We start from the raw sequence: 12,049 nt of genomic DNA, 5'->3' as shown, positions 1-12,049 counted from the left end.
TTTCTTCCATCCTGTACATTGCCTCTTCACCTTGATTGTTTTCTTTGCTGTGCAAAAGCTTTTTAGCTTGGTGTGATACCAATTGTCCATTTTTAATTCAGGCGCTTGTGCTTTTGAGGTCTTAGTCAAGAAATCTTTGCCCAGAACAACGTCCTGAAGCATTTATCAATGTTTTCTTCCAGTAGTTTTATTGTTTCAGGTCTTATATTTAAGTCTTTAATCCATTTTATTTTATATTTATATATGGTTAAATATAGGGGTCTAGTTTCATTCTTCTGCATACGGATATCCAGTTTTTCCAGAACAATTTGTTGAAGACTACCCTTTCCTGAGTGTATGTTCTTGGCACCTTTGTTGAAAATGTGTTGATTATAAATGTGTAGATTTATTTCTGGGTTCTATATTCTATTCCATTCGTCTACATGTCTGTTTTTATGCCAGAATCATGCTATTTTGGGTTTGTAGTATAATTTGAAATCAGGTAATGTAATGCTTCCAATTTTATACTTTTTGTTCAGTGTTACTTTGGCTATTTTGAGTCTTCTGTGATTCTTATAAATTTTAAGATTTTTCCTATTTCTGTGAGAAATTTTGTTGGTATTTTAATAGGAATTGTATTGAATCTATAAATCAATTTGGGTGGTGTGGAGATTTTAACAATATTGGCTCTTCTATTTATGAACATGGGGTTTCTTTCCATATTTTTTATGTCTTCTTCAATTTCTTTCATCAATGTTTTATAGTTTTCATTGAAGAGATCTATTGCTTCTTTGGTTATATTTATTCCTTGGCATTTTATCTTATTTTTTGTAAGTGCTTTGCTTTCTTCATTTCTTTTTCAGATTGTTCACTGTTTGCATATAGAAATTCTTCCAAGTTTTGTGTGTTGATTTTGTATCCTGTAGCTTTACTTAATTCATTTATCAGTGCCAATCGTTCATTAATCTTTAGATTTTTCTAAATATAAGATCACATTGTCTGAAAACAAGGACATTTTGACTTCTTTCTTTCTTATTTAGATGTCTTTTATTTCTTTCTCATGTCTTATTGCTCTGGATAATATTTCCAGTACGACATTGAATAAAAGTGGTAAAAGTGGGCATCCTTGTCTTGTTCCAGATTTTAGAGGAAAGACTCAGATTTTCTCCATTCAGTATGATGCTAGCTGTGGGAAATGCCCATCAAGGGATGCATAGATAAGGAAAACGTGTTATAGATACATGATGGAATATTATTCCACCATAAGAATAAAATCCTGTCATTTGTAATAACACAGACTGAACCAGAGGACATTAGGTTAAGTGAAATAAGCCAGGCATAGAAAGAAAAATATCACACGTTCTCACATATAAATGGGAGCTACAAAAAATTAATCTCATGAAGGCAGTAAATAAAATCACGGTTATTAGAGTGTGGGAAGGGAAGTGGGGAGAAGGAGAGTAAGAGTTGTTAATTAATGGGCACAAAAATACAGTCAGATAGAAGAAATAAGATGTAGTGTTTGGTAGCACAGTAGGATGACTATAGTTAATAATAATTTATTGTATCTCAAAATTGCTTGATAGGTAGATTTGGAATGTTTACAAATAAAAAAATAAATGTTTGAGATAATAGATATCCCAATTATTCAGACTTGATTATTACACATTGCATGCTTTTCTCAAAACGTCACATGCATCCCATGAATATGTATAAGTATTATGTATCCATAAAAATTAAAATAAGAAAGTGATGATACTAAAACAAATGTGTATTAGAACCTATGAAGTCTAGCTAAAATATGCCCTATAAGGGCAAATACAAATTAGAAATAAGAGTCTTAATTTTCCCTATTGAAAATAAGAGAAGAGACTTCCTCCTTCCCCCTTTCCTTGTCTTAGAGCATTCACTTTAAATAATGTGTCAGCTCTTTCTTTGTCCCCTTGAAATGATGTAAATATTTTAAACTGCTAAATAAATAATTGGACAAATAAAAATTACCACCTTTACAACCCATGCATGGATTTCTCAAAAACCAGAAAGCCATCTCTTTGACATATAATCATCAAAAAGGACACTACTCCATTTTGTGGGGAGAACAACAGCCAAATTTTGTGCAGACACCTTGGTGCATAACTACTTTTAGTCATAAAGATTTGAGCCTTTTATTTTTATTTTGGATAAAGCAAATTAACACCGACAGCCATGCAAATTACCAGGTGACAAGTGGATAAACTGGGCATGGCCAATAGTGCTGTCCAGTCCTCATACTTCAAAACTAGCTGTTTTCTTGCAAACATGTCTGTTATTGGTTCTATCTGCTTATCTGTATAAAAGGGTGATATTTTATTATATCTGAAATCCTCTTAGATTACCTGTGCTGCACCTCACATTCTAATTCAATGCTAATTCAATAATAACATTATTTTATTTCTCTTACGCCATTGTGGAAAGCTTTTCTGAGTTGGGAAGAGATTTTGCTTTTAATTGTAATTCCCCTACACCAGTGGAAGATCCAATGCTTAAGTACTGACATTACAGAAACTCAAAAGAAAAAAGACTAATAATTAAAGCTATTGTCAATGTTTTTTACCATGTTAATAAATCAGAAGACATAATTATACAATTACCTCCCTTATTATTTTTAATAAGAATTATTAACATTCATTTGGAATTAATTTATGTGATTCTTTCTTTGCTCTGCTCCCTTGATTCTCAATCTTTATTTTTCTTTAATTCATTTTTTATTTCATTTAAAGCATCTTCTAAGTTATTCTTAGGAGAATATCAGATGTAATAACCTTTCTGATTCTATGCATATCTGAAAATAGTTTTGTTTTTTATCACACTGAGTGGCTCTGAATAGGATTTATAAACCAAAAACAAAATTCTAAGCCTCCCAACCATCTGAACTGACCACTTCCTTGGCCAAGGGGATCCCAAAGAAACCTGAAAAACTAGTTCAGGTGATGATGGGAAGGGAGGTTGGACATGCCCTTACACCCCCTCCCTTTGGAGTTTAGGCACAACTGACCAGCAATAACATTAAAATAGAGTGCATAAGATGGACAAAACAGATTCTTTGTAGCAATAAGATAACTAATTCCAACCTGATTCTGGTATAGAACCACAAGACAGACAGTGGTTCCTGAGAGAAATCAAAGTATTTTACTCCAAAATATATTCATTTGACATATTTTGATATGACTTTGCAAGATTGTCTTGTGTGGAGGAATTTTGCATTCTCTAGAGAATCTCCTTCCCTTTGTAGGTCTTTTCTGGATCTTTTTAAGGTCGGAAGAGAGAGATTTACCAACTACTCTCTCTGCAGCCTGCTACTTGGAGGCTTCATCCTCTTAACAAGAACCTTGGCTTCTACAACTCCCCTTATCTTAACTCAAGTGTTTCTTTTTATTTGTTTTTTCAACTTTTATTTTAGAATCAGGGGTTACATGTGAAGGATTCTTACAGAGGTATATTGCATGGTGCTGAGGTTTTGGATATGACTGAATCAGTTTCCCTGGTATTCAGCATAGTACCCAATAGGTAGTTCTTCAGCCCTTGGTCCCATACCTCTCTCTCTGCTGTAGTACTCCTCATGCCTATTGTCTCATCTTTATGTTTATGTGTACTGCATGTTAGCTCTAACCTATAAGTGACACCAAAAGTATCTGGGTTTTCTGTTTCTGCATTAATTCAATTAGTTAAGGCCTCCAGCTGTATCCATGTTGCTGTAAAAGACATGATTTTGTGTATATGTATCACATGTTCTTTATCCAATCCACTGTTGATGGGCACTTAGGTTGTTTCCATGTTTTGGCTATTGTGAATAGCACTGTGATGAACAGACAGGTGCATGTGTCCTTTAAAGAAATCACAAATAACAAAAATAAATAGAAAAACATTCCACGCTCATGGACTAGAAGAATCAATAACATTAAAATGGCCACACTGTCCAAAGCAATATGCAGATTCAATACTATTCCTTCCTCAAGCATTTCTTTCTGCTGACTTCAACTCTAGGCAAAGCTTAACTCTTTTCAACCAAATAGCCAATCAGAAAATCTTTGGATCCACCTATGACCTGTAACTCACTCCCACCTCCAGCTTCCAGGTATCTCACCTTTCTGGGCTATCTATACTTTACATGTATTGATTTATGTCTTTGCCTATAGCTTCTTTCTCTCTAAGATACGTAACCACACCATACCCCAACCATCACAGCCACATGTTCTCAGGACTGCTTGAGATTATACCCCAGGTCATGGTTACTCATATTTGGCTTAAAATAAGCCTCTTTAAATATTTTACAGAGTTTGTTTTTTTATCAACAGATTCTAAATTCAAATTGTTTTTTTCCTTTAAACCTTTCTAAACATTGTTCTATTGTCTAGAAGCATTGGATCTTACAAATAAAAAAAGGTAGAAGCATTTCTGATTTTGGTTTGTAGGTCTCTTTGGAATTTGTTGTCATCTTTAATAATTTTAATTTTATTATTGGTGTTGAAAATTCACTAAAATCCATCTAGATATAAATAGTTGTTCATTCTTCCTGTTATTTAGTGGGCATTTTCATCTGAAAGTTTATATTTCTTAAATATTAGCAGTTCTTTTTCTATTTGCTTTTCTTCCCCTTTACTCATTCTTATTTTTCCTTCTGTTATTCTGTCAAATAAATACTGGAATTTTAGGGTAAATACTCAATTTTTAAACTATTTCTTTTGTATTTACTAGTCTTATAATTTTGCAGTAATTTCAGGGAGAATCTTCTGTTCCAATTTTCCAAGTCACTGAAGATTGGGCAATCAAGTTACACAGTTATTTTATTGGGATATTTTCCATGATCATAAAATTGTTACTTTAAAAATTCTTTAGATATTTATTTTCATAGATGCCATATTTTCTTCAACTTTTCAGAGAGCGCTCAGCTTAATTTTTTTTGTTGCTTATATGTTAGTTTTCTTAGTTGAGTCAGTTGCTTCTCTTCATGCTGCTTGTCTTTCTCAAAAGTTTTGTGATTCTTGATTGTCTGTGTATCATTAAGATTTGAAATATCTTATTTCCCAGATTTGGCACTTTAGGCTACAGTGGTCATGTTAAGGGGTCGTATGAGAGATTCCTGGGGTCCTCGGCAGGCATTTTGTCTTCTGCTTATAGAGGCTTTCCATTACTTGTGAATATATGTTTCTACACTAGACATTGCCTGTGTTTAAGCCCCAGTTCCCACACTCAATGATTTGGTTTGGTAAAAATATTACTGCCCACAGCTCAACAAGAAGGTAGGTGGGAGGAGCCATGGCAGCAGAGGAACTCCCATATCCATGCCACCTTCTATTTGTGATCCTAAGCATTTCCTGCTTCATTTATCTGCTGCTTCAATGTTTAGGAATTTCTGGAATGGTCCTAATGTTCCAGTAGTCTCTTACTGTAAATGCCTTGAGCTGTGATTTTTCTAGCTTTAGTTCTCTTCCACTTATAGCTGATGTTTTTTGAATTTTTTTCCAGGAATATGTCAATATTTGTGGTCCATTTATAACATTCTAGTTTTGCATGACTACTATAGTGTGGATAGTTCTGTAATATCTATGCCATTTTAGATTACATTGGACAAACAAAAAATTTTTTAAAGTCTTGCCAATTTCTTCTTTACCTCTTGATAATTCCAATGATCAGCAGATTTTAATTTATATAAAGTTGTTATCTTATATCTTTCAAATAGCATTATATAATATATGATGAATTTCTGTATTTCATACATACTTCAAAGTAAAAGCACTTATTTGGAAATTATTAAATATATTTTCTTAAAATACATGTACTTCAGAAATTAACATACCCTAAAACTATATTATATACAGATAGTAGGATAACCTGAATGTGTTTATATTAAAACCCAGAATTTCATTTAAAAAGAAGGAATGGGGGGAGAATGCAGAACAGAAAACAGCATGATGACACTTGTCTCAGATGTATCCTTTCTTCTCTGAGCCTTATGGTAAGAGTGAGCTGCTGGCTAAGCTAAATGGGACATTTCTACTAGAAACTGTGAGAAAAGAGGGTACAAGGAGTACTACATGTTTTTCCAGGTATCAAAGTGTTAACTCAAGTGAGGAAAAGAAATATTTTGTATACTTCTTGACAAACCAAAAATGGCTTCAAGGCTTCAGCACATTAAGGAAACAAGAGACCAGAATGGCAAATTAGCATCTTGTAAGTCTGCAAGCTTGGAAGCATCTACAGCAGCCTTAGCAGATGCATTGTTGGGCCCAGTGGATAGTAGCAGTAGTGACAGAATAGAGACTCCAACCTCAAATGCCTGCTCAGGTTAGAGAATATCTAACATTTAACATTGAACCTATGTGAGACGTTCCCAGAAACTGAAACTTTGCAGGTAAAATCTTACAGCAATTCATTGTGTCCAGAGCCAACAAAATACCAATTATAAAATAAAATTATCACATGGTTAGAACGTATAACTACTAGCAAGATACGTGAAGTTCTTTAAGTTGTTTTGCTGCAGAAATTACCATCTTATAAATTTTTGCAGTGTTATTCTATCATCGTGATTACATGAAAATGCAATTTATAAGGCTTTTTCCATGGACCTAAATCCTGTCATAAATTTGCAATCAATATTGTACTTAATAACAACCAGGATGGAAATTACACACACACATACATAAACACTCACACACACGTACACACACACACATACACACACACACACATCCAGATTTATTTTAGGGAATGAGATCATGCAATTATGGGAACTGGCAAGTTTGAAATCTATATGGCAGGCTGAAAATTCAGGTAAAAAGTTGATGTTGTAGTCCTGAGTCATAAACCTATAGGGCTGGTGAGCAGACTGGAAATGTGGGCAGTATTTCTACATTGCCGTTTTGCAGCAGCATTCTGTCTTCTCTGGGAAACCTCAGTTTTTGCTTTGAAACTCTTCAAATAATTAGAGGAGGCCTACTCCCATTATGGAGGTAATCTTTTTAACTTAAAGTCAACTGATTATAAATGTTAGTCATATCTACAAAATACCATTACAGCAAAATCTAGACTAGCGTTTGACCAAACAACTGGGCACCACATCCTAGCCAAATTGACACACAACCATCACACATATCTAAAATCTGAATCTGACTCAAAATTGATTGCAACTTAAAATATAAGTTGGCCTAGTGGCAATCTTGAATGAGTTGTCATTGCTTGTTCATATACAAATAATAAAAGCTTTACTGTCATTTTTTTTTTCAGAATAAATATCCGTGCTCTGGAGGAAATTCTGGAGAAGAATAACTTTTAGGAACCAAATTTTTATCAATATTGATAGGGAGATGGAATCATCAGACCATTTAACATTCCCAAAGCAACAGTACAAAGTAGAATACTTCCACTGACTTGCAAAGCCAGTTTAAAAACCAGCAACAATGGTTTTGTCATTTTTTTATAGATTACTTTAGAAAATTTGTATTAAAAACTAACCCTCATAATGGCATGAAAAGTATTTTGGGGGAATAACAGATGTTACCAGCTCGAAATTTAAACAGCATTCAAAGGATAACCAATTGCTATTATCTTCCATTGTATGTATTAACAATAATAATAGACATTAAAATTATGCATAGTCTAAAAGTTATCTTTCAAAATTGATAAAATAAAAATTGTAAAAACAGAAAGCATTGCTATACTTTAATTCCTAGCATTTTTAAAATCTGATACAGTATACAAAATACTGTTGCATCTTACAGTATTAAATGAACATGTCATGGTAAATACAAGGACACATTTAAAATATGATGACATTTTGTATATCGAAATCAAAAACTGTGTCTACTTTATATAGACAGTATCTTCCCTGTTTATATGTCAAGCTAATGTTAAGAAGTCTGATCCATATGGCATGTTACAACAGTGTATCATGCTAAGAAAACAGCCAAGTTATTTCCAGTACATTTAAATAATTAATTTGTGTTCTAAATGATTTGGTTAGTTAAGTTACTTGAACTACTAAGAAGTCTCTGTCAATAATTCTCAGGCTTAGGTGAAATAGAAAAGAAAGAATTTGGGTGTAATAAGATGGTATGAATTGGTTAGTAGAGTTGAATTTAGAGTTTCATTCCTTTGTTTCTAAAAATTTTTAAAGAAAACATTTCTAACCTTATGTATTTTAAAACTTAGGAAAATATAAGCTTCTACTACATTTTAAGAGAATGCAATGGATCCATCAAAACTGGCAAAAAAAATTAGTCAAGCAAGGTTACAACGCAATACAAAAATCATAATTTTTAAGGAAATCGATATTGCTGTTTTATCTTTGCATATTCCTGTTAATTTTTATTGTTTTATTTCATTTCATATTTTAAATTTAATTGTAGTAAAAATACTGATCTACCCTCTTAACAAATTTTTAAGTATACATCACATTATTGTTGACTACAGATACCATGTTGTACAGCAGATATCTAGAGCTTATTTATCTTGCTTGACAGAAACTTTATGCCTATTGATTAGTAATTTCCTGCTTGTTTTATTTCGTATTGTTTACTTTTTGTATGTGGCTAGTCATTACCTTGGTCCAAAATGGTAACGTGTGAGTTGCGCTATATATTATTTTCATTCAAGGAGTCAGAGGGTATTTAATCTTTATGTCCTAGCAGATGAAAATATTTGGGTACATGCTACATTTCAATGAAAAATGAGACCAGACATTAAAGACAGAAGAAAGGAGACTTCATAGAAATACATGGTGGGTTATTAGTTTGAAATGTTTATGGTGGATAATTATAACTAAAATTTGAGTAAGAGTAATAGTTATAAATTTATTTGAAGAACGATACTATAATGGGAAATTCCATAATAACCCAGAACAAAACATATTTCTAGAAAGACAAATTTATCATTTAAATTTAACACATCACTTGAGAAAAAATACAATGAAGGTAACGTTAAAAATGTATTATTTACCTTAATAAACTTGAATGCTTTGAATTTCTAAACCAAAAGATGAAATATTCCTAATGAAAAAATGAAGACAACCCATGTATTTGCTATTTACAAGAACAAAGTATTAAATATTAAAAATACATAAAAATATACCAGGATAAATGCAATAAAATCAAAGTTAAAATAATTATATTAATACCTGATACTGAACATTCAAAGTTAAAACAGGTTCTTTCTATATAGAAACATAATGATGGAGAGGAAACAAGGATAAATATGGATACATAGTATATACTAAATTAAAATCACTATAAGGCTGGGCACTGTGGCTCAGGCCTGTAATCCGAGCCAGCCAAGGCAGGCAGATAAATTAAGGCCAGGAGTTTGAGACCAGCCTAGCTAACATGGTGAAACCCCGTCTCTACTAAAAATACAAAAATTAGCAGGGCATAGTGGCATGCACCTGTAGTCCCAGCTACATGGGAGGCTGAGGCAGGAGAATTGCTTGAACCTGGGAGGTGTAGCTTGCAGTGAGCCAAGATTGCACCACTACACTCCAGCCTGGATGACAGAGCAAGACTCGCCCAAGTGACAGAGTGAGATTCTAGAAAAAAAGACAGATTCTATTCATAATAGCTCCCTAAGTTATCTATTTTGTGGAATAAATATAACAAAATATTTGAAAGATGTTTAGTAAACTGATAGAGAGATATAGAAGATCCACACATGGGAAGAATCTATATATTATAAAAATTTCAATTATTCTCACATCATTATAAATAAATTCAATCAAAACCCCAAAAAGAACTTGCCTAAATAGCAAGCTCATTTTAAAGTTAAAACAGTATAATAAATATTGTTTAGTATGTGATGCAATTTTGTAAAAGAAAAAAAAAGAGCCAAACAAATCAATAATTAATACTGATATGATGGTTCATCAATTTGGAAAAAAATAAAGTTAGGTCCCATTTTCAAACCTTGTCTTATGTTGACATAGAAAATACCATAGAGTAGGTGTTTGGTTTGGTTTTGTTTTCTAGACAGAGTCTCGCTCTGTCACCCAGGCTGGAGTATCGTGGCATGATCTTGGCTCACTGCAACTGCAGCCTCCCGGGCTCAAGTGATTCTCCAGCCTCAGCCCCCCGAGTAGCTAGGACTACAGGTATGCACCTCCACACTCGGCTAATTTTTGTGTTTTTAGTAGAGATGGGATTCGCCTGTTGACCAGGCTGGTCTCGAACTCCTGTCCTCAAGTGATCTGCCCACCTCATCCTCCCAAAGTGCTGGGATTACAAGTGTGAGCCACTGCTCCCAGCCGAGTATGTGGTTTAAACAACAGAAATTTATTTTCTGTTGGTTCCAATGGCTAGAAGTTAAAGATCAGGGTTCCAGGATGCCTGGATTCTGGTGAGGGCTCACTTTCTGGCTTGCAGAGTGCCATTCTCCTCACTGTGTGGCTCACATGGCCTTTCCTCAGTTCATGCACATGGAGAGAGAAATATTGCTCTTTCTCTTCTTCTTATAAGGCTACCAATTCTATAGAACCAGGACCCTACTATTAGGACCTTAATTACCTCCAAAAATCCTGTCTCCAAATATAGTCATCTTGGGGATAGGGCTTCAGCACACCTATATGAAAACAAGAGTTACATGATTTCAAAGGTCCACATATATAAACAAAGAAAAACTATTAATATATAGATGATAATATAACAATAGTAATTTTATAACCTACCGTTTCTTTATTTGTTCCTCCATTTATCAGGAAATATCAAAACTGTTTGCATTTAAACAATGTGTTATTAATAGAGGAATTCACATTTTTTCCCAACGGACTAGAAAAGTCTCAGAGAGAGACTGATGTATGCAAGGGATTGATTTCCAACCAATATACAAGGAGAGACAAGTCAACAAACAATCTTTGAACAATGGACTATTCATATGATGATTACTCAAAAACTTTTATCTCTAGTGAGGATTTCTATCCTGAATTCTGCCAATAGAATTTGAGCTCCTTGAACATTAATATTATAATTTTTTTTGAGATGGAATCTTGCTCTGTCACCCAGGCTGGAGTGCAGTGGTATGATCAATATTATTTCTCAATTATAAGTTATTCCCATGTTTCAGAGCCCATGATTCATTCATTAAGATAATCATAACAGTTGTGGACTATAAGCAGTTTATCTGTAACACTTAAAAATAATAGTTTAGGCATTATTTAAATAGTATAAATACTTCTAATTTTACCCAACGTCTGTAATGATGGGAAACAATTAATGGGGAGGGAAAAGTTCATGTGATCTTCCATTTTATTGACAAGAGTACATTAACTTGCTAACAAATTCACTGCAGATAAAAACATTAATCAAGATGATAAGAATAAAGAATCTTATGGAAAAAGTAAATATCTATATGCACAATTTAAAGGACTGTCAGTATTGCTGCAGTGTCACTTCACATGACTCATGATTACATCCAAGGGCTGTCTCGGGGAGAAAGGGAAAAGACAACGGGAACAAAGAGCTCTTTCAAAGAGGTTTGCCATAAAGGAGAGCATAGAAATAGGATGGTAGCTGAAGGATGATATGGGGTAAAAAGATTTTTAAAATATGAAAGATAGGGTCAGGCATGGTGGCTCATGCCTGTAATCTCAGCACATTGGGAGGCTGAAGTGGGTGGATTACTAGGTCAGGAGATCAACACCATCCTGGCCAACATGGTAAAACCCAGTGTCTACTAAATATAGAAAAATTAGCCAGGCAGGGTGGCGCGTGTCTGTAATCCCAGCTACTCGGGAGGCTGAGGCAAGATAATCACTTGAACCCAGGAGGCGGAGGCTACAGTGAGCTGAGATTGTGCCAGTGCACTCCAGCCTGAGAGATACAGTGAGACTCCATCTCAAAAAAAGAAAACCAAATATATATATGTATATATATACACACACATGTATGTGTATATACGTATATATACACATACGTGTGTATATATATATATACACATATATACACATATGTATGTATGAGAGATAGTACAGCACACATGTATGCTGATAAGATGATCAAAATAAAAAGGGGATGATGCTGGTGCTATAAAGAGAGATTGGCCAATAGATTAT

At 33.8% G+C, this 12,049-nt stretch overlaps 1 long non-coding RNA gene across 1 annotated transcript in view; it reads right to left on the bottom strand.

The window, feature by feature from the left end:
- Window positions 1-11,754, bottom strand: part of LOC134810562 (uncharacterized) — an 84,733-nt gene extending 72,979 nt beyond the window's left edge. The window contains exons 1-2 of the long non-coding RNA XR_010158955.1: window positions 10,506-11,754; window positions 8,953-9,002 (exon numbers count right to left, since the gene is read on the bottom strand). This is a non-coding gene — a long non-coding RNA (uncharacterized LOC134810562). The remainder of the gene's footprint in view (window positions 1-8,952; window positions 9,003-10,505) is intronic.
- Between the last annotated feature and the right edge of the window lie 295 nt (window positions 11,755-12,049).

Source organism: Pan troglodytes, chromosome 6 (genome assembly GCF_028858775.2).
Source record: "Pan troglodytes isolate AG18354 chromosome 6, NHGRI_mPanTro3-v2.0_pri, whole genome shotgun sequence".
Classification (NCBI taxonomy): Eukaryota; Metazoa; Chordata; class Mammalia; order Primates; family Hominidae; genus Pan; species Pan troglodytes.
The sequence above is the reverse complement of the archived record's forward strand: the minus strand, read 5'-3'. Positions and strand labels throughout refer to the sequence as shown.